General features: G+C 37.4%; 1 protein-coding gene across 6 annotated transcripts in view; it reads right to left on the reverse strand.

Moving 5' to 3' along the window:
- Positions 1-24,826, reverse strand: part of LOC129721506 (uncharacterized) — a 521,585-nt gene that overhangs the window by 17,610 nt on the left and 479,149 nt on the right. The gene's annotated exons all lie outside the window — the stretch shown is intronic.

Raw genomic sequence — 24,826 nt, forward strand, 5'->3', positions numbered from 1 at the left:
ACTCCAGCATTTATTCTGGCCATTACGGAGATGTTAAAGGTGAGCCTAATATTAAACTACAGTCTGGTTGGAGACAAACTAGAAAAAGCCAAAAGCCAGTAGACTGAATAAGACACTCCTGAAAGCCTTCAGGCCAATAAACCTAACATCCATCTTCTTGAAAATTATGGAAAAACTAGTTGATCAGCATAAAAAAGAAGTCTATATGATAGCGAATCCATTGAGAAAATGTCAATTTGCTTATATAAATAATATATCAACCACTGACGCGCTGCACAGTTAGTAGGTTAAATCGAAAAATCTATCCAAGCCAAGGAAATTTCCCTGGCAACTTCTCTTGACATTGAGGGAGCATTTGATAATGCACCGCACAACTAAATGCAGATAGCCATGAAAAGGCGTGGCATAGATAGAAGCACAACAAAGCTGACTCATGCCTCGCTGATTAGTCGCAAAGTAGTTGCTCAACTCGGCGACACGTCCCTAACAAGAAAAACCACCAAAGGATGCCCTGAAGGCGGGATTTTGTCTCCCTTGTTGTGGTCATCAATAGTAAATGACCTCCTCCAAAGTCTAACAGAAAAACTTGTCTGTTTTATTGGCTCTTATCGGTGAAAATTAAATATAACAGCTTTATTTCGCGTAACGCGTTTCGGTCTACTATTCTTCGACCATCATCAGACGCAAATGGCTGTGTGCAACCTATCGGTCTTGTCTGACTAAACTATACTCCAACAGAAAAAGGCTTCAAAGTAATTGGTTTTGCAGACGACGTAGTGATTTTGATATGGGAAAAGCACGACTGCGTTGTCTCTAACAGCTGTGTCTTACAGTTCAATAGTGCAGACGAGAGGGATCTTGAGAGTAATTCCCTCCAAAACAACTATTGTTCCTTTCTCCCGAAAAAGGTAATAACATTATTCCTAAACTGTGACTAGAAGGCATCGACATAGAGCTACCAAAAACTAAACTGGAATGCTCAAATCGAACTAACAATCACCAAGGCTACAAACGCTCTCTGGGTATGCAGTAGAGCCAGTGGAAAAAGCTGTGGTCTCAAACCCAGTATCATACACTGGATTTATATAGCAATAATCAGACCAAGAATAACTTACGCCTTATTAGTTTAGTGCCCCGAAACGACTGAAACATCCACGCAAGCTAAACTTGGCAAACTTCAAAGATTGGCCTGCGGATCGATTTGTGGAACTATGAGAAGTACTCCATCAAAAGCTCTCAAGTATGAATCGGCAGGCCAATCTAAAAGAAGGCGATCTAATAGCCTCAGCAAAAAGCTGGATTTATCACAGTTTTAGAGGGCTGTTTTGGCTATATTAAGCGCTATAAAACTTTGATAATACCAATATTGTTACTAGGAGCAGGGCTCTACATTTTCGAAACAAAACAATGAAACTGATATACCGGTATACTGATTAGCACCGCATAGCGTCGTTTGATGGTAGTTCTCTAATACCGCAAGCCGTAGTTAGAACGGCAATGGCATCCTTACGCAAGTTCCGATCATTATTTCTTCCCTCTTTCCTATATATATGCGTGAAGTACTGTATGGAAGCCTTCTGTCTCCGTCAGCGCTCATTGTCATTTTCAATTGTGAATCGTCATGTGAGAGTGATGGTGATAATCTCCGCCTTCAATTGAAAAGCGTTTGTTTCAATTTCAAGCCCTTCAGTTGTCAGAATCAAAGCAAGAGCTTTAGACTGGGTGTCATGTGACTCACGAAACGCTTGAAAATGATACAGAAGCTTTTCAATTGAAAGCGACGGGTCAAAGCGTCACTATAACCTGATAATTGTCAATTGAAAATGACTTTGTCAGGCTCTGCTAGGGAGTACACCTAAGAATACAAAAAGATTTCAAAATAAATAAATTAATTAAAAGCAACGAGGATTGGTTGGGAAAGAAACTACACGTCGAAATTCCATACAAAATGCAAGGGACAGAACGGGAAAGTTGGGAACAAGGTGGGCCCAGATTTCGTGACGGTTCATTCTGCTTCTACACAAACGGTTCTGAAATGAACGAGCTCCGCGGGAACGAGATTCACAGGGCCAGGAATAAATAAAATTTTCTCCATGAGCCTACTGTATTCGAGGCGAAAATAAACACGATAGGTAATAAAAAGCGCAAATACCTTTCTGGAAAGAAATTACCGACACGGAAGTATCTGCATTTTTAGCGAAAACCAGACAGCATTTTGAGTCCTGAATTCTCCTTCTTACCACTCTGCATTAGTGTAAGAATGCATCCTATCGCTCCGACAGCTAGTTTATAAAGTTAGATTAATTTATACTGGGTTCCTGATCACTGTGAAATCGAAAGAAATGAGAAGGCTGACTCATTAGCCAGACAAGGGTCATCCACTAACTTTGTTGGCCCAGAACCTTTTTGTGAGTCTCACCGAGCGTTTTAAAAGTTAAACTCGGTGAATGGGAATAAGTAACCATCAAAGCAAACCGGGTAGCAAGGACAACAACTCGTCAAATGGTGATGAACCTACTCGTACGCACTTCGAGTAAGTTGGGGCATATCACAATAGATCAAATATTGTGTCGCAGTGAAACAAAAAAGCCCAGCACAACATGAACTTGGTCCCTCCCTGGTCTTTGCCCTATTTTCCACAACCAGACAATTTGATTGACAAATTCGATTGAACGGTATAGTGATGTAACGATTAACAAAACTGCTGCCTGTATCACGAAAAAAAAAAACCCGTGAGATTGTCTTGAATGTCTACGGACAGGACAAACGCAATAAACATGCGGTGCATTGTAGATGATAGAAGGAAAGAATTTGAAAAAGAGGTCGGACTGCGCTGCATTCTGTTTGTAGGTACCAGTGATGCAAATGAGACGAATATGATGCAATCGTCGTTTAATCTCGATCTGCACAGATCCTGACCTGTTACAGACCGCGACTAAACTTAAATCCTCTCAATCCATAATGAAATAATGGTATGGTGCATAGGATTCTGGGAGAAAACAGACACATGATTAGACTACATCAGCTCTGAGAAGCGATTCGTTCGTTGTGTTTGTCCCTCCATACGCCGGTCGTTAGGGGAAGAAAGGATAGCAACAGGAGAATATCATGTCGAATGAGTAGCAGCAGAGGTTTGGTGCGGAGAGAGGAAAAATGTGGTGGAAGGGACTACTTCGGCAGGGGCGGTTGAGTTGAGCGAGAGTAGGAGAGCATACACTGTCATATCATTTCTTTTTCCGACAAAAAAACTTATTCATTAGTCACATGAGTACGAATATAACACGATCTATTCGCTTTGTGTAACTGGGACGAATAACTTCATATACCGAGTTGTGCACATTGAGAACTGCGTATTGTGGTGTGCAAAGAGAGTGCATCAACACCGATACTTTGTTAATCGCATACTGACGACGATGTCAACGCATCTTAGGCTTGCTTTATATGTATTCAGAATCGCTAGAGGTGATTTTTATCCATCGCTGCTAGGTGCAGAGTAAGTATGTATTTGATCTATTCACCAACAGGCAAGCAAGTTCCCCAATGATGTAACACAACGCTAACAATAAACTTATCTTCCAAGTGTCTAATACATAACGTCTGCATTAAAAAAAAATGAACAAAAATTGCCGATTTTTCATGGGTTTCATCTTCACACGCACCGACGAAACAACCCATGCAGCATCAATCATAGTAACCCATTAGTTAGCAGAAAAAAATTACAGTCGAACTATAACGGTGATGGTGAAAACAGTGGAGCTACTCTGTTCAGAAGTGTGCGCGTTCAATGAACGGTACTACGCCGCGTCGAAAACGAGTATCGTGCGGGACTTTGTGGACACCGGATAAGCCCGTTTCGGCATTTACAAATTTTTTTCACTATTGGGCAACAATCAGCGCATCGAAAGAAAGCCCGGTTCCGAACGGCCGATGACCCTGAGCGACAAGAAACTCCAAAGGATACTGAAGAAAAAACACCGAGGGAGGTCGTCGCCACTGGCCAAACGCCGTACCTGGCGAATACAGACATACATGCCCGGGAGTGGAAGTCCCGTTCACTGGTCTCGGAACTGCAGGCAATGACGCAGTGACAGCGGCTGAATAAGACATTCAAATCGATTTCCACGGCGAATCGCGACGTGGTGATCGAGATGGACGACGACACCTATCTCACCCTGGTTGGCAACAACTGGCAGGGCATTTCATATTTTACTTCCCACACGAAGGAAGTGAGCTCCCCAATACGGTGCTGTTGTGGTTGACACTCAGCGAAAAGGGGATGTCAGAGCCGATTGTATTTTGTTCTGGACTGACCGTGAACGGAGATATTTATAGTACGAAGTGCCTGTCGGAAGTAGCGGCGTTCATCAAGAAATATCGTAAGGGGGAAAACGCGGTGTTCTGGTCGAATCTAGCGGTGAACCTACTCAACGTTGCCCAACTGCGTCTCATCGAGAATTTTAAGGCAAACCTGAAGCGAAATGTCTACTTCAACAATTTTTCCGCGAAAACTGCGGGGAAATTGATTAAAAAAACGAAGAAAGAACTCAAAATAATGCCCGCACGCGATATTTGTCTGCGTAGATTTGTTTTGCAAGTAATCTAATATAGTTACCTACCGTTAGAGTTTTATCAGATGTAAATTAAAACAGAATTGGCGCTCTAATGCGGTGAAATGTTACCATATGCAGCAGGTCTTAGAATGAGAAAGTTTAGTTTACACCACATCACAAGGATATTGAACGATCCTCGATATTGCGAATCGTCAAATATAATTTCGAATCATCGACGTAAACTAATCTGCATCCAATCCCAAAAGCATCAGCGACATCGTTGAAGAAAATTATTAAGGAAGCGGTTCTAGGTTATCACCCTGTGGTACCCCAAACTTGTTCGTGAACGCAGACGATACACCGGATCCCAGCTACACTTGCGAAATTCTATCGCGCAGGAACGATTCAAGCCACTTAACGAATCTTGATGAAGCACCAAGATGGGAAATTTTGTTCAGCAGTATTTGATTTTTTAATTTAGCAGCTTTGAGGTCCGTGTAAAAACCGTCAACCTGTTCGTTTCGAGTTTTGAGTTTTGAAATGCAATTCGACATGAAATCCATCAGACTTGTTACCACAGGAACAAAACCATGCTTCAATGTAACAGAACTTATGATTATTTAAAATTGTTTAATTTTTGGCATTTCGTCGATCACCACTTTCAAAAACTGGGAACATATAGTAATGCTTTCAAACCTTAAAAAACTTTCTTAGTGCCAAAAATTGGTTAAATATGCTACAAAGTGGAACAGCCAGAATATCAATACAACAGTACAAAAGAACGGCCGGTATTCCGTCGGGACCAACAGCGGACGAACTTCAAAGTTTCTCAACGGCGTTAGTAAATATATCACGCGTGACTTCAAAGATGTCAAGATCCTCAAGATCGGCTTGCACATTAGCTGTCATTTGATATAATTTTCTGAGAAATGTAAACGGTAATTTTCGAGCTCGTTTTTCTCGCAAATGTGAATTATGAGTTGTGTCAATTTTGAACGGAAAAGACTAAATGCCAATTTTCTAACAGTTTTGTTTGTTATTCGTTTTGTAAAGTAATTGCGAACCAATCACGGGTCCTTTTTTTCCTGCTATGACGCTAACAGTTCCCAACAGTAAATTGCACCCCGTTTTTCATAGTAAACCCACGAGTAATGTAGTACTGGCATGTGGAAAACTCATTTTCACTATTTAAATCGAAAATATGTAGTCCTCCTTAAATGGACGATCTAGCTTCAAGTGAAATATCCTCTGGCAACAGTGATCGGATGGACAAGGAACACTAATTTTCTGCATGCTAGTTTTTATACGTGACCACTGAGAGTTATACTTCCGTAGAGTATGTCGAGCTAGTAAAACGACAAATCGAAGACTAGGAAATGACAAGGAGAATAAAACATTTTCGGATGGCTGCACGTCGCATATTTATTTGATTGCCGCAGTCCTTCTTTAAAACATTTTTGGAAGTCGCGGTCAAAAATTAAACACTAGAAAGAAAAGCGAGTTTTCAAGTATACGCTTATTTTGTAGTTTTATCACTGCCAGCAACGTTCTGGCGAATGGCAGAAAAAAAATAACTCCTTCAATTATATGATTTTAGGGCGTCCTAAAGTGCCATTGATGTTTCGCAATAGTGTCACCGGCATGTTTGCCTAATTTATCTTCAAGCTGCTTAACACTTGCGTACCTGATCCCTCCAGAACCGAAAAAATAAAAATCTTTTATTCAACCTTTTTCAAATATCACAGAATTATCATAGTTATTGGGACAGTGGGGGATATATTACGTAGTTCCGAATTTTTCCAGGGACATTGGTTAGGTTAAAATGGTATCGAAACCTTGCTTGGGACATTGATTTGTGATTACTGAGAATTATACTTCCGGTAGGCGTGTCGTTGTGTACTCGATCGAACTAAACAACAACAACAACAACCACAATAAAACATCTGAAAAGTCAAATCGTTTGTTTACTTGAGTGTCGGCAGTGCTGGGGAAGAAACGTAGTGATTTGTTGTCAGTTCGTTTCAGCCTAACACTTCGAGTTTTGATATTCGGGCTTGTTTTCAGCTCTGTTTAATCGAAATATGCGTTTAACAAGGTTCTACATTTTTCAATGGCACAATAGTTAGCATCACAGAATCACAATTATCGGCATTTCGGTGGACGCATAGCCAATTTTACAATCAATTGCTGTAAGATTAGAGGAAAATTGAAGGGAAGTAAGTTGAAGGTGGACAATTTCGTGACGCTCTTGAGATTTTCATTGTTTTAATTTGGTTGAATTTTGTAATTTTATCTGTCCTAGTACATTTATGTAATTTTATCTGTCCTAGTACAAAAAGAGTAACTTGAGAGAAGTATATTGAACATTTAATAGTATCAAACATTAGATAGTTTTAGGGCATTATACTAAACGATACTGCTGAGAAGTAATTTTTCAAAACTGTTGATCTTCTTAGTCCTAACTTGACATCGTTCAATCCCAGCCTGTTATAAGTCTATAGCTTCTGTATCGTTCACAAAAATTACTAACCTGCAGCTTTCTAAACAGCACCAACAGTACCGATTTATTCATTCCCAATTTACGCCTGGTTTTGAAATTCTACTTCGACAATTTTACTGCCAGAAAAATTTCCAGCCTAACTCTATTCCTTCGATCTCGGGCTCGTAGGACGACTGCAGAAGATGATACTTTTTATGTCAACCTGTCGAGTATTGGGATCCAACCTAGCTGTAGCATGGAAAAGTTCTGCCGAGCAATCGGCAGAATCTTTCGAGAAGTACGCTTGCGAAGATAGCAGGGAAACAAACAAAGCGAAAAAGTAGAGTTAAAAGATTCCAGTTGAAAAGTAGTAACAATAACGATAAGAAATATTTAAAATAAACATTTGTCTTCAAAAGCGAATCCCTTCACAGCTAGCGGTAGAAATTGAAGTACGGTCCTCTGGATTGAACTCGTTTTGCCAGTTTGCTGCATGCGACAATCGACAATCGGCAAGGAATGAAGATGTATATGTATATCTGCTGGTTAGGGTGCAAACCCGTCAGGAGTGATTGGTCAAAATTTTAGCAACGATTAAGGTCAACCATCATCACCGGTGGTCGTATCCATTTGTTGACCGAAGAATTGAACCGCATGCATTAGCATGTTGAAAAGTTTCGTGCCTCCCTAGCGACCCCATCTCCCGAAGCATCTTAGTTTAACAATGCCGGATCAAAGCGATTTAGAGCGGAAAATCCGTAACAGAAATAAAGCAACCAACTGAAACAACACACAGACCGTCGTCCGGGTCCTACCCGTTTGCTCCTGAAGATGTATATTTTCATTTCTCTTCTACTAGCAGCTCTTAAGATTACGGTGATACGGTGACAAGGGGTTAAGAGTCGGAGCCAAATCGCACGGGGCTGAGCTGAGAGGATATTTGCACTTGTATCGATGGGGCCGAGCGCAGAGCCCGAATAAAGCGATGATAAGCGTTTTACATTTCTTTTTTACCCGTCTCGACTTCAACCGATTGTTCGGAACTAGATGTAACAAATAAATTAAAAGTCTGAAAATAAAAATAGAATCCATAAGATTCTGATATTATTTTGAGGCGGGGCTAACCGAATGGAAAATTACCACGGAATGCACTGAAAGTCTTTCTTTGAAGAGTCTTTGGAAGGTCGGTAGAGCTAGTACCTTCTAGATCTTGAAGATAGTTGCAGAAATGAAATATAGCTGCACCCACACATACACCCACATACATACACATACACAGAGTGGGAAAGGGAGAGAGGAAATAAGAGGGAGGGAGATATCGGCACGAGTTTAGTACTATCAAAGAGCTGAAATGAGTCTTTTTTGTAGTTAACACGATTAAGTTTAAGGAGGAATAAATCTAGGGAAGAAAAAAAAATTCTATGGGAACTTCTTATTAGTTTGGATTCCATAAAGCGATGATTCTGTACTTTCTACATGGCCGCTTCCACTAAAGCAAATGTTTATGATTTTCTCTACCTTTCATGTGTTCCAAAATAAGTTTATACACCATCCATCCATTTTGAAGTAGAGGTAGAAGTATAAACAGATGGTTTTCAAATTAAACTATTCAATCAAACTTTTTCACAATTACTATTTAAATGCTGGTAAGGCCAAATACCTACTAAATCAAATACACATCAGTGAAATTTCATTCAAATCCGAAAAGAAATGAAGTTTCTATCTGCTTTCTGGCCTATTTTATGCTCTTTAATAAAGGACATATTTTTTGGTGAAAAGATAATATCAAACACACAAGTTTTAGAATTTTCATTCTATATGAAAAGGTCAAACAGTTATAGTGAGCCTCTTGCATTGAATCTGTACTCGTTATAGGAAAATTTGTCCGCAAAAAGCGTCTTCTGTTAGGCCACCAATTATCGTATCGAAGGCAAAAAAAGCATGGAACAGAAGACTTTGTGTTGTAGTTCTTTCAGCCTTGAAATCAATGCTATTTTTCGGAAACTCGACGGTTATGACAATTAGCTTGAAATGATGCTACGAAGCATCATTGAATTTATAGCTAGTAATTATGGTCTTTTCCCTATTATCATTTTTATCAACGCTGTGTCTGGAGAATTTTGTTATTGCACAGTATTAGGAGCAGTACGAGCAATTCTTAAGTTTGTGTGAGTTTCGTTTAATACTGTGGCTCAGTTAAACTTGCTTCACGAATAATTAAGTGGCTCACGAGTTGACGCTTGATGAAAACTCAGCATAGCATGTTTCATACAAGCCTGAGTGCTAGAATACTACGAAGTTCTAAATTTCTGTTCATACACTTCCGTTGTATACATTAATTGTGATTACTAAAAATTAGTGTTTATATGCAAACACTTCTTTTAAAAAACATAATCATAGTTTTCCATAACGTGAGCTTTGACCTTATCATTTACCTACATCGACATGGACCAATGCATGAACCGAACACTCTGTGCCCAGAGAAAAGTTCCCCCGAGTGCTTCGTTGTGGCTTTCTTTTTACTCGTGATTGGTTTCCAGACCGACATTGCTAGCAGGTGCTGAGAGCTGCCACCACCAATCACGGCGTGCAGAAGTTTTCAATTTATTTCATCAGAAGAAGAAAAAAATCACACTTTTTGCGTCGCTTAGTTCGACGCCAAAGACCTAACTAACCTTTCATTCCTCGGGAATCGTGTCACGACCGTACTCCCAAATTGGCACCAATTTCTTCAAACTGCAACCAAAACCGTCATCGAATTTTTATACAATTTCAAACACACAGCGCGCCTGCTGGTGTGGGTGAAGGTGTGATTGTCACCGCAAACGTAGCGTTGGTAGCTCGAAACACCGATTGAGTTGACTCCCAGAGTGGCTTCTGCACCCCCATTTCCCGGCAGGAGTAGCAGCTGGAACGCTTTTCACGATTTTATTCAACCGAAACCCAGGTGGAAGATTTGTTCGCCGCATCCAGCAACCGTCACCGGTTGCCGTCGCCACACAAATTGAATAAAAACGGGAAAAGAATTGAAAAAGAAATTCGAATCAAAACTTTCGGATTAGATTACTGTGGCTGAAGCAGCCGCCTAACTTTCCACACGGTAAGATGGGTATGACACCCACCTTCGCAAACAAAACCTCCCCTAGGGGGAAGTCATTCAGCGTGCAGAAAGACACACAGTGACAATTCCATTTCGGACCCTCTCCGACGGTCGCCCCACTAGAACAAGCGAGTCGTAATAAAGTCTATAAAATAATCGAATTGAACCGAATAAACTCGCTATCTACCGTCATGATTATGATTTCGTTTCGTGTCTTCGGACTGGAATAACAGCCGTGGCGTGTTTCCACCGTGCGTCCCCGCTCTCACGTTTTATTTCCTGCACGCAACTTTTTTTGTTTTTGCTTCCACGGAGGATAAAGTTTCCGTTTTTAGGAGACAATCGAATCCGCCGGGGGAATTATTCGGTGTCCGGCAAAGAGACAAAAAAAACGACGGACACAGTTTACGCCTTGTGGGTTGAAATTCGATTGGCGTTTTCCGCCCGATGAACAATAAAAGCGAGTAAAGTAGCTGGAGGAGTTTTTGTCTATATATATACTTTTTTGAGTCAGTAGGTCGATTAGTGATTGCGACAATAATTGCGTTATGTTCTATTTTTTATAATTTTTTGCGAACCAACTAATCTCTTTTCGCAGTGAGTGCGGGTGGACAGAGTGGAAGCGTCCTCTCTTTGGAGGACTTGATTCATTGCAGAGAGGTCAGGTGAACATGTTCCCGCTAGATGAAATAAATTTCTTCCGGTAGTTTGCGAGGTGTCATAACTCGGGTAGTTGTTTGTCTGCCCGGTTTGGACAGTAGGAAAATTATGACTTCAGACTCTGCTATAATGTCTCCATCTGGAACTAATTAATTTTATACTTTCCAGTACTAACAGTGGTGGTGTTGGTGATTGTGGTGGCGGCGGCTGGGATGATTTCGATAATAATCTGGTGAATCGACTGAGCCGTTGCATAAAACTGCGGTAATTGGTTTGTGTCATGCTGGTCGATTTTGCGTGCTGCCGATGCTAAAGCGTGGATATTAATTATTCGATTCTTCGAATTTAAGCCATCCCACGCATGGAAAGGTAATAATTATGCTGGCCTCAGTCAAGTCGATAGAAGCATCGAAATAAAATACCGAGCGAATGCAGTGGAATTGTTTGCTTTCGGTTTAATGGCTTGTAGCAAGCAATTTACGGCTTTGTATCCACATGTTTAATATTATACAATAAACTTATTTTATACTTTAAATAATAACATAATTTGAACACGTTTCAAAGAAAACAGAACGTTTGGAATTTGGTTTTTATCAGAAATTTAAATTTTAAATTTAAAATTTTAGGTACAAGCTCTCTTTTCTTCAGAACAATATACACAACATAATTCCTTTTTCTTCTCCACTGCGTGGACTCATCACTGCGACCAGAGACATTTTGATCTATTGTGATGCTGCCCAGGTGTTTTCTGTACTCCGCACTTCATATTATTGGCAGTATCAATATTGAAGTGAATGATACGCTTTTTCATTTATATCCGTGCTAGTGTGTGAGAGTTTACCTTTTCGTTTCAAGTTTACTGCTCTACTATACCGAGCCTTTTTCTACCCTACAAATTACGCCCAATTACAATTCTCTGAATTGAGGCTACACCTAACGTTCCTCTCTGGTCAGGTTTATTTTAAGAGGGACTTTTTATGTCAAGAGGAAGGAGTCTTATCGAAACCTGGTTCCTCCTACCAACACCGCGTCACAATCACAATTCCCTGAAGAGGCACTCAATGCTCAACGTCTGGTCAGTTTTATTATAAGTAGGACTTATATTTTTGTCAAGAGGAAGGAGTCTTATCGAAACCTCATTCTTCCAGCAAAGACCGCGTCATAATTACAATTCCCTGAAGAGACCTATTATACGTTACTCAGAACAGTTTTATTATAAGAGGAACTTTTTTGTTAGGATGAAAGCCAGCAAGGGTACTATAGAATTCAGCTTGAAGGAAGGGTATGTAGTGGAAAGCCTGAGAATAAACCCATGATAAAGTCCTTCGACAACCAAATGGCCTGATTCTACTGAGATTCGAACCCACGACCACTCGCTTATCAAAGGGGACTCTGTTACCTTGCGGCTACGAAGCTCCCTAACATAGTTTCTTAGTTTCAAAAATAAAATCCGTTAGATAAGCCGGTAACTTTTGATAACCAGCAGTTTTTAGAACAAAATTAGACCCAATATTCTCTAAAACAAATGGTTCCAAGAGTTGCTCGGCGGAGCCCTTTTTCAAACCAAAGTATTTGGTTCAGCACCTGTCTTTCGAAATAAATGAGTAAATTGGGGAATTTTGCCCATTAATTCAAAAATGCCGGAATACCGTCAGATATTTTAGCAAGAAAACGTGCTTTTTTGAGGTTGGATCTTATTTTTATAAAATATTTTTATAAGCGTCGCGGACCACTTACAAAAGCTTCGTGGAGCACTCCACTGAGCACGATATTGGAGCCCTCAGAATGTTGTATTCACGACGAATCGGACATTGGATACGTTCAAACTCAAAAGTCTAATCGTTTTTAATGATCGGCCTTTGGCTTCTGTGCATCATCCTGATTGCGGAAATACCCATGTTGGATGGAATTCGGTCAGTTTAGGCTGTTTTCCAGTAACCAGAATTCGTCAAAATAACGTGTGTAGCCAATTTCTGGTCTCTACGCGTCTTTCTGGTTTCGGAAATACCTATATTGGGTGATATTCAGCCAAGTCACCGTGTTAGAAATCAAAACACTCTCCGGAGTCGATTTTAGGCATCTGTGCCTCAACCTGATTACGGTAATACCTGTATCTAGTGAAATTCGGTCTTTTTGTGCTGTTTTCCAGAAACCGGAAGTCGTCATCTTAGAAATCTAAATCAATTTTTAGCTTCCATGCACCACCCCGATCATTTTGAACTGTTTTCCGGAAAAATAATTGAAACATGTGTTTTATTTGTGTGAAATCCTTCCCCCTCCAGAGACCCAAACATACCAAGTTCGGTTTCATTTTCTTGATTGGGTCTCGAGTTATGAAAATATTTATGTTTAGTTTATATGGAAGTCTTTCTTTTAATAGCAGCTTTTAATTGTTGTCAAACTACCATACAAACATTATTTGCCCTTAAAAACTTCCACATGTTTCATTTTCTTGCTTAGTACCTAAATTTTTGAGAAATTTGTGTTTTATTTTTATGGGAGTCCTTCCTTTCAGAGGAGGGAGGTGAAACAAATCATCAGAAGAAACTTCCTCGACCACAAAAACCCCTACATACAAATTTTCACGCCGATCTGTTCAGTCATTTGCAAGTCTATATGGACCACACCGACAGAATTCCATTTTTAATTGTATGAATTTTTTTGACGTTGACTAACGTCTATATCGAAGTTAGGCACCAGAATTTGAAAATCTAGTAAATCAACCAGGGAAAAGTGGTCAGGTTTTGAGCGCTCATTTTGCAGTCATCTATAATCAGGTTTTCGTGGTTTTGGCATCAATCGATCAGAAATTCTTTTACGGTTAAATTCATGTAACAAAAGTAAACTATTGTTTGAGATACACTATTGAAAAATTGGTAATTAATACCGATTGTCTAAATCATACCGCGCAGCCAATCACCATCTCTCTTCCCAAGCACAGTCGACACTAACGGATACAATCGATCTGACTTTGTTGTTTCTGTTGTTGTCACTTTCTGTTTCCGATGTTTATTTGCGTTCCTTGTCAATCCATTCTCTACCGAATGGTACCGATTACATACGAACGCTAGGTGTTAGCAGCTGAAAGAAGGAAAAACAAAATAGTACCGGTGATCTCGTGCCGGTTTCACACGTTATGCTGGTGGCTGTTAGTAATACATGGCCACTGCAAAATACTAAAATGGCTGGAATTCTGGACGGACTAACCAGTAAACAAAAATAATCGGCAACTGGTACCTTTAGGTGCCTCGAAGTTTTGTAAAAGAAGCGTTGCAATTCCCTCTACTATTTGTTTTAATGGAATATAAGAATACGGTAGTCAACGTCATACGGTCGTGTCTTGAATACCACCCTCCTACTATTTTTATTTGTTTATTTATTCATATCTGCTATCATTTTATTATTGTATCGATCAATTTATTCATCAATGTTTTTATTTATTTATTTATTTTATTGTTTATTTATTTATTACTATTCGAACGTTCCCGGCGATGCTCGGGATCAAAGGTGTCAAAGATAGTTTTATTTTATATTTCATTGCTGCATTAGCTAAACTCACTTCAAAAATATAATTCACATCTTATACTTCCATCATAACTTTAAGTACTTCAATATTCTGAGAACGCACAGAACGGAAATACCCGTATTGGATTGTTTTTTTTTTAGTAATTAGTAATCAGATACTTGTTATTTTCCTTCAAATCTATTTTCTGAACGTTAACAAACATTTTAATGAAAAAAAAAAACACGTGTCATCGCTATAAAACGACGTATGGAGTTCCACTGTGGAAATTATTGAAATTGTCGGCCAAATATCACTTTAGGTTATTTTCCTGAAACCGGAAGTCGCCATTTTTTAATCCACAAAACTTCGTAGAAAATAAGAAAATAAAAGATTTTTATTGCTTAAGCTGCTTCTTAATCGATATTCAAACCAATGAATCTTAACCTTTCCTCTAGCTAAATGTCCCAAGTGTTCTAGTTTGGATTAACGTGAAAAAAGTTAAACAGTAAGGCGTCATACACAAATTACGGGGGGTTGATTCTGCATTACTAATTGTTACGTAGGGGGGGGGGGTGGTCATGTCGAACGTTACCTATCGGGGGGTCTGAAAACTAGATCTTTAGCGTTACGTAATTTGTGAGGGACGCCTAAGGTTAAAAGCTGAATGACCTTCTGGTTAAAAGCTCTCTAATAAAAATCAAATTCAAATTCAAAAGTACAAAAGTAAATCGAATACCGTAATATGTAACTAGTCACAAAACCTCGAAAACATCAGAAATGTAAAATGTTTATGCTTGAGACATGGATTATTCTGCAAAAAAATTGTAGATGTTGAAAGAACAACGAACATTGTATTGAAAAAAAAAACAAATAACTGAATTTTGATTCAGAGGCGAATTGCGCATAAAAAGTCAAGATTTCGCATGTATACGTATAACACGTATGAATTTAAAAAAAAAGTATTTTCAGGTGATTTTCTGTATTCTGTATGCTGTATGTGGTCCTCATGGCTCTGTGGTTAGCGATGTCGATTGTCTCCCACACGGTTGTGAAATCGGGTTCGATCCCCGATCAGTTCGAGAATCTTTTCGAACTGGAATTTTTTTCGACTCAGCACTGGGGCACGGTGTATCGTTGTACTAATCCTACAACATGCAAAATGTGCTAAAAACAATATCGATAACGAATTTTCTCAACTAATCTTAGTTGATCGAGAAAGCTATTAGAAGGCTAGCGTGCAGAATTGTTGTGCTGTATACAGAAAATCATCTTCAAACATACATTTTATACACTAAAGTCGCTTTTTACGCGGGGGATACGTGCCGCGTAAAAAACGCGTAAATTCCGGAATTCGCGTGAAAAAAACCGCGTAAATTCTGGAATCCTCGTCAAAAAAAACCGCGTAAATTCCGGAATCCGCGTAAAAAAAGCCGCGTGAAAAAAAAACGCGTAAAAAGCGACCTGAGTGTATTTTAACATGAACAAACATATCAATGAAAAAAGAATCACATGTCATCGCTTTAAATTTTGATTTAGAGGCAAATTCAGCATAAAAAGTCATATTTTTGCTTGTTTAACGTAGTTTTGTGAATAATATCTCAAGTTTTAGTAATAAGATACTAGTTTTTTTTCCTCGAATGTTTTTCTGAACGTAAAAAAACATTTTAACGACAAAAGAATCACATGTCATCGCTTTGAGTTTTGATTTAAAGGCAAATTCAGCATAAAAAGTCATATTTTTGCTTGTTTTACGTAGTTTTGTGAATAGTTTCTCAAATTGTAGTAATCAGATACTAATTATTTTTTCTCCAAATGTCTTTCCTGAACATCAGCGAACATTTTCCGGTTAAAAATCTTTATTTCACCGCTTATTTTTCTGATTTAGAACGAATTTAAATGATAATGATTACTGTACACCACAGAGACGGAGGGAATAATATCAATAAGATCAAGCGTTACGGAATTCCTTTTTTATATAGTAGATTTTTATTTATTTATTCATTAACCTATCCGTTTATTAATTTGTTCATTTGTGTATAAATTTTTATATTATTTTTTTGATTTATTTATTTATATATTTTTTTCAAATGTTTATTAATTAATTGACTGTTTATTTTATTTTTTTATTATTAATTTATTGATTTGTTTTTTAATAAATTTATTTATTTATTTGTCTGTTTATTTATATATTAATTTATTTATATATTTTTTATATTTTTATTTATTCATTTATTGATTTATTTGTTTGTTTATTTATTTATTTATGCACAGGAAACATAATAGACAACTTCTAGTTGGAGGGAAATTTGTCTTCACGGAGAGATTTGAATGGTATGGATAGATTAAGTTTGGCAGGAAAAATTTGTTTTTGGAATTGAGTGGGATTGGCATAGGATTTGAATTGGATTAAAATTAGAATGGACTTGAATCAGAAAGGGATTGTAATTAAATCCGAATTGGATAAGGATTGGAATACAAGTAAATCAGATCCAGATTAAAGTAGGGTTGGAATTGGATTCAGATTATAAACTGGTTGGAATTGGCTTGAATTTAAAATGGAATGGTATTTGATTGGATTCAAATTGGTTTTAAAGTTGGATTGAAACTGGGTCAAAATTGAAGGGAAAAGGGTTCAAATTTGGTTAAAATTCGCTAAAAATGGGATCAAAAATCGGTTGGAATTGAATTTAAGTTGGATTGAAATCAAACACAAAATCAATTAGATAGAATCCGATTTGGAGTTGAATGGAGTTCATATTGGAATCAGACTGGAATGGGATTAAAATTGCATTGGAATCGAAATGAAATCGGATAGGAACTGTATGAGAAAAAGATAAGATTTGAATTCTATTGTAAATGGATTGGAGGTGGATTGGAACTGGATAAGTTTAAAAATGTTTTAAAATAGGATTGAAATTGAATCGAAATACGTTTGCAATTAGATCTGAATCGAATAGGGATTGGATTAGGATAGGAATTAGGTTGAAACGAATTGAAAAAAGGATTGGAATCTCATCAAAATTATGATGGAATGAGACTAGAATTATATGGAATCATAAATGGAGTTTGATTAAGATTGGTTGGAAAAAATGCATTAAAAATGAATAGCATTACAAACGAAATTGAATCGGATTGAAATAGTATTGAAATGGAATTGTGGCTGGATTGAAATTGGGAGAAGAGTTCTAATATATGGATTGAAATTGTTTTTTTTTTTATTAATTTAAGACACTTTACATTATAAATGCGTTCGTGTCTGTAACAGAAATTGCTCTGAAATACGATTGGAATTGTGCTGGATTGGTATTAGACTTCCGCTGAATATCAAAAGGATTTAACTGAAAATAAATAGGATTTGGATTGATAAGCAAAGCAAAGCAAAGCCTTGGTGCTACATTCTGATTCGGAACTCGACCTCCTGTTTATTTATACACAGACTTGGCAGCCAACTGCTTAGTGTACAGGACAATTGCAGGGCTAGCGCTACGATCCTACTGACACTAACAGTCTCTTCCGAGCCGAGACTCGAACCTACGACGACTGGCTTGTTAGGCCAGTATCGTGCCTCGAGACCATCTGGGAGATGCTAGAGATGGGAGATGGGAATTGGGATTTGGATTGATATTGAATTGGAAAAAGATTAAAATACGATTGAAATTTGATTTAAAATAGAGTGGATTGGATTGGATTGGAATTGGATTGAAACTGAACTGAATTGGACGTGGATTTGATTTCGGGTAAAGTTGGATTGAATTGAGATTTGGATAGAATTGAAATTGGATTCAATCTGGATCAAAATTGAATTAAATTAAGTTTCGAATTTGATTAGAATCCGCCACAGATTGGATTGGAAAACGATTGGAATTTAATTGAAAAGATTTAAAATTCGATTGAAATCAAACAGGAAATGCATTGAACTTTGAATGTAACTGGATTCGCAGTTGGAATGGATTTACATTAACATTATATTTCAAGTTGCATTGGAATTGTTTTGAATTAAATTGGAATCGTAATAGAATCGGATGAAAAATTGATTCGAATCGGATGAGGAACGTATGAGAAAAAGAATAAAATAAGATTTCAATGGCGATGTAAATGAATTAAAAATATATGCGGGATTTGATTGAAATTTTAAGTTTAGTAAAGCGGGCAATGTATGTAGTTTGCGAGAATGCGAAAATGAACGGGAATAGAAGGTGTGACTTTAGGCTTAGAAAAAATTTCCCTCGTCCAGACGTGATTAAAAGTACATTTAAATTGTATTGAAATTCAATTGAAATACGATTGCAATTCGGTTGGAATTTAAATTGGATTGAAATAACATTTAGATTGAATTGGAAGTTAATTGGATTGCTTTTGGAATCAAAAAGGGATTGGATGAAAATAGGAATTGGATTGAGATTGGATTTGAAATTGAGCTGGATTGAAAGCTAAATGAAAAAAGATTTGAATGTTATTGGAATTGCATTGCATTGAAGACTTGTTATATTAAACTATCACCTATCATTGAGTATTGGAAATGAATTGAAGTTTGATTGGAATTGGGAGTGAAATTGGATCATAAAAGGAATGAAATTGAACTGGAATAGGATTTTAATTGTGTTGGATTGAGAGATTTAACAGGAATTAAAAAGGATTTGGATTGGTATTAAATCGGATATGGAATGGAATTTGATAAATGAATTAAACGTGGATCTGATTTCGGTTGGTGTTGGATTCAATTGAGATTTGAATTGAATTGGTAATAGATTGGATTCAAGTTGTATTGGAATTTGAAAGGAATTCGATTGGAGTAGGATTGATTCGATATAAGAATCAGATAGAAATTGCATTGAAAGCTGGATTGGGATTGGGAGATGAAGTGGATTATAAATGGATTGAAATTGATCTGAAGAATTAGGTTGGAATAGCAATGAGATATGACTGCAATTAAATACGATTTGCATAGGTATAAAATCGGAAAAAAATATAGAATGTTGGAAAAATTTGATTAGAAATGGATAAGATTGAAATTAAATTGAAGTTTGATTGGAATTTGAAAATAATTGAATTGGACGTGGATTTGGTTTCGGTTAGAGTTAGATTGATTTGAGATTTCAAATCAACCAGGAAATGAATTAGACTTTTAAAAAAAATTGATTGGGTTTGGATTGGACATTGGATTGGAATAGAAATGGAATAGAATGAAAAATTGATTCAAATCGTATAGGAACTGTATGAGAAATAAAATAAAATAACATTCCAGCTGAATTGTAAATTAGTTGGAACTTGATTTGATTGAAATCATATTTAAATTGAATTGAAATTGAATTGAAATACGGTTTCAATTGATTGGAATTTAAATTGGATTGGAAATAAATGAGATTAAACTGGGCTTGAATTGGAATTCTATTGGAGTCGAATAAGGACTGGATTAGAGAAGGAATTGAGTTGAAGTTGGATTAGAATTTGAACTGAATTGAAAGCAAATTGAAATAGAATTTTATTGGAATTAAATTAAACTATTTATGAAATTTGATTACACAGTGCAACAATTTTTGACGTAGAACAACGTTTTTCTTTAGCCTACCACATAGGGATGTAAATAGGAAAACTATTAACGAAAAGGGGACGAAATATGTCCCTTTTTAAATGCTTATAAATCGGTTTGTTTTCAACCGATTTCCTTCATTTTTGCAGTAATTGTTTGGAAAATTATACACGCATCCACCCAAATGTAGAAAATTGTTGATTGATTATGCAAACTATTGTACTATTGATTATTGTCAAGCCTTGTTTAAACTAAAATTACGTCCTCTGATTGGTCGTTATATGATTGCTTCCCAAGCACGGTCGACAGAATCATATACCTTGCAATTGAAAACATGCTATTTGGCCTATATAAGAGCCTGTTTCAGCCGAAGCCGCTCAAAATAGTTCTGGACAAGTTGTCAACAGCAGTCGTCCTTCCTTAGCAGCAGCACTAGCCCTGTGGTTGGTCACCACGTCTCAGGAGCAGCGCGGTTCTTCTCAGCGTGTGTCGCCAGACTGCCATTATTCCCCCGTGTTAGGGCAGCATGAAGATCGTCATCACCAAATCCAATTTTGAACAGCAAAATGCCTTTTTTTAAGGCAAATAAACAAGTCATTGAAAGTTAATAATTTTTGACAACGTAAGCAAGCATTCTGTGCGGATTCTAGCAGTTACATCTGTCGCGGCCGTCTAATTTACAGAAGGTGAAATAGCTTCCACAGTGCATGTTGTCCGTGTATCTTAACTCCCCCACTGTTGGGGCAGCACAAAGGTTGCGATCAGCAAGCGATTTTGACCAGCAAAATGCCTTTTTTCAAGGCAAATAAACAAGTAATTGAAGGGTGAAAATTTCCTAGCATTAACACAAGCAAACATTCTTCGCGGGATCCTAGCAATCAAATTCTGTTGTAGTTTATTTAGTTAATACCCCCACTGTTGGGACAGCACAAAAGCTGCGATCAACATAACCGATTTTGAATAACAAACTGCCCTGTTAGGACGCATTCACAAAGGCAGTTAATTCGATTATGCAGAGCTAATATGAAGTCGATTCAATCAATCAGCATTAACAGAATTTCGTCGTCTCCCAGCTGCCAAGTTGCAACATGATGCAACACGCAACAACGAGCAAACGAAATCGCTTGATGTTACAAACCGCTATAAAATACGGGTTAAAACCGTTGCCCGTGTCAGAGCACCATCGGTGTTTATTCGCTGGGAACAAATATCGAATGCGAATTGTAGAATAATTCGTCTAAAGAATATTAGAGAATTAGACAACTGAACAGAAAGGCGTGGCCTATTACGTAGCACCCTTCGGCTATAAAAGAGTGTTTCTGGGAAAACTAGCTACATTCATTAGTCGGAAGGTGAGCTGGATGGACCGTCCACAACGTTGACAGCAGTATCAGCAGATATCGGCACTCAGCAGTTGCAGTAACAGACCATAGCGGCGGGTCGCGCCTGTGACTGCCTTCAAATTAAGCACTTGCCCTGTGGTTGGTCACCATATCTCAGGAGCAGCGCGGTTCTTCTCGCTTCTTAGCGTGTGTCGTCAGACTGCCGTTATTGCCCCACTACTGAGGTAGCATAAAGGTTGCCATCAGCAAATCCTATTTTGAGCAGCAAAATGCTTTTCTCAAGGCAAATAAACAAATATTTGAAGGTTAATAATTTTTTGACAACTCAAGCGAGCAATCTGTGCTGGATAGTAGCAATTTAAATCTGTAGCAGCCATATAATTTACAGAATGTGAAACAGCTTTTACAGCTCGTGTTTTCAGTGTCTTTATTACCCCACTGTTGAGGCAGCACAAAGCAAGCATTAGTAGACTTTGACTCATTAATGAAACACCTAAAACAATGCATTTGTTAATAGTGTGCGTAGCTCTACGTCAGTTATGCGGTCGTGTCTTGGATACAACCTCCTACTTTTTTTGCCTTGGCTTCTATGTATGATTTTTTGATGAAGTTTGATGCGAAAATAAATTTCCCGGAGTTTGAACGTATTCCAACTTAAGGGGCAACAATGGCAATACAAAAATTGGTTTATCTGCTGACATTTTACGTAGATTAAACACCTACCATTTGATTTAAGAGACTTTTTTACTCAATATAAGACATAATTTGACTACCACTTTTAGATATTAGCGCATGATAATCAATGTTCAGACATACTCGATATTCTTTTGTTTTGTGAAATATACTAAAACTATGCCAAAACCGGTTTCGTAGAATCACCGTTTTGAGCTCAGTTTTTGTCCGACTAAAGATCTGTTTTTATCAAATGGGTAGAAAGATGCTAATATGTGGACAAACTCTTGGAATTTTGATATTTGGTCTTAAAACAAATGGCGTCGAAAAAACATTAAAAACTACCGGTTTCTCAAAAATTCAAAATGGCGCCATTGTTGCCCCTTAAGTTGAAATATGTTCAAACTAGGGGATATTTGGTTTTTGCATAAAAATACACAAAAAAATTATATATAAAGGCCAAGGCAGAAAAAAAAGTCAATTTTTGTTGCACTGTGTTATGATTCACTGAGAAAAGTTAATCAAAAATGGATTGTATTACAAATAAAATTGGATTAAATTCAAATTGTATTGGGATTGAATTGAAGTTTGATTGGAAATTGAAACGGAATTGGATTATGAATGAATTGGAATTCAACGGAAATCAGGTTCTAATTTCATTTGATTGTTGATTGACATAAGAACTAGGTTGGAAAAGTAATGAGATTTGACTGGGTCGGTAATGAATCGGAATTGGATTGAAACCCGATAAAAATTTAGGTAGAAATGGATTAGAATTGGATTGAAATTCAATTGAAGTTGGAATGGAATTGAAAAAGAATTGAATTGGACGTGAAATTTATTTTGGTTGGAGTTTTAATAGGAATTGGATTAGATTAAAATTGAATTTTGATAAGAAAAAGCTTGGAATCAAATTAATATTGGAAGTGAAATGAAATTGAATTGCGTTGCATTTGGCTATGGCTAGAATTGCAGTAGAATCGAATGAAGGGTTTACGGGTTGAAATACTCACACACTGTAACTATTCATTAGGGTGTCAATCACTTATATGGGAAAAAAGTAACCACAAAAGTTTAAAAAGGACACAAAATGTTCACCTGCCCGCAAAAAACACCCTGTGCAAATTTTAGCTCGACCGGACTTAAAACGGGGTGGCGCAAAGCGATTGCAGTTTGACTATGAGAAATAGGACAAATCACCAACAACATAATTTTTTTTTCAGATGGTACCAGATCTCGACGTTTCATGCATTTTTTGACCATCTGGCACCAAAAAAAATTTCTAAAACCGACATTTCATGCACCCCACTCCGTTGGGTTAATTTTAGGATTTTCAAAGGCCAAAATTGAATCGCTTTGCGCCACCCCATATTAGGTGTGATCGAGCTGAAACTTTGCACAGGGTGTTTTTTTCGGGCAGGTGAAAATTTTTTTGTATGGTCTCTAAAAGGAGCATTTTGGTTAGCACCCTACTATTGACCCGTTGGGTAGTATGAGTTGGAATTTTGAGTGGAGAAAGTTTGGCGTTCAATTTCGATACTATGTGCGTTGGTTTCATCATGTGCGCAATACTCAGCAAAACATCTTTGAAAGAATAGCGCGTTCTCGAAAATGTTCTGTACGAGTGCTTCGAGAACGAGAATACGTCTCATTGTGACGACACAAAATAGTTGGAAATTGCAAATTTCACGGTTTCTGGTACCTATCATAGAACGGTTTCGAAAACCGTCTAACTGCCGATCGTAAGCTAAGATCGTCACGACAAACTAAATTACCCTTGAAAAAGCTCACCAAAACGACCGAAACGTCGACAAAATAAAAAAGCCATCCATATAGTGACATGGGTTACAAGCGCGTAGTTGGGGCCTTCAATCGGAAGCATCCGCTCCAGATAAATGCAAAAAACTGTATCTGAGCAAGTCTGCCTTGCAAAATGCCAAAACTCGAGCTGGATTACATACGTTTAGGGTTTAAAAGACCCCAAACCGTGACGAGATGTAGAATAGGGTCACAAAAAAGCCATGCCAGGAGGTTATACGACTAAAAGCTGACAAAACCACACTGCTGCGTAATTACCAACAAGAAATACCCTCAATTTTGGGAATCAAATTTGTGTGGGCGGATTTCAACCCGTGGAATTAATTTGATGAGAATTGAATAGGAATTGATTTGAATTGAATTAGAGATGGATTGGGATTGAATTTGGATTAGAATTCGATTGGAGTTGGATTGGATTGAGATAAGAATAAGAATTAGATTTGGACCGGATCAAAATTGTATTGGAATTGTATTGAAAATTGTTTTAAGTTATTTTTCAACTGGATTTGAGTTTTACTGGAATAATATAGGAATTAGAATGGATTGAGTGTAAAAATTTATTTAAATCAACAACATTTCAGTGGAGTTGGATTACAATCGGAAAGAAATTAAATAGAAAATAAATTGAGATTAGATTGAAATTAAGTTGAATTTGGATTGGAAGTTGATTCAAGAATTAGAATTGAATTGGACTTGGATTGGAGTAGGATTAGATTTTGATTAAAGTATATCTTGGAATTATGTGTCGTGTCAAATAAATTATAGATGAAGAAAAAAAATATTGGAATAAGATTGAAACTGAATTGAAGTTTGGTTGCAATTGAGTTGGAATTGTTTAGTAATTATATTGGAATTGGATCGAAATTGGGTGAGTATTTAATTGAAATGAGATTGCATTTGGACTTATATTGGGTTGGAGTCAGTTTTTCAATGGATAGGGCCTGGTCTGGATAGAAACTGTTTTTTTTTTCTGGGAAAGGAAGGAAATTTAATCCAAATTAGATTGAAATTGAATGGAATTGGATTTGTGCTTTAATTTAGACTTAGACTTGCACTAAATATATCTTATTGCGATATAGAACAAGATTATTGAATAACCGAACACCCACACTGTTTAGTGGGTTGAAATGGCTCTATTTTGAACCATCCAACTAACAGAACTAATTCCG

This window comes from Wyeomyia smithii, chromosome 2 (assembly GCF_029784165.1).
Source record: "Wyeomyia smithii strain HCP4-BCI-WySm-NY-G18 chromosome 2, ASM2978416v1, whole genome shotgun sequence".
NCBI classification, from domain to species: Eukaryota; Metazoa; Arthropoda; class Insecta; order Diptera; family Culicidae; genus Wyeomyia; species Wyeomyia smithii.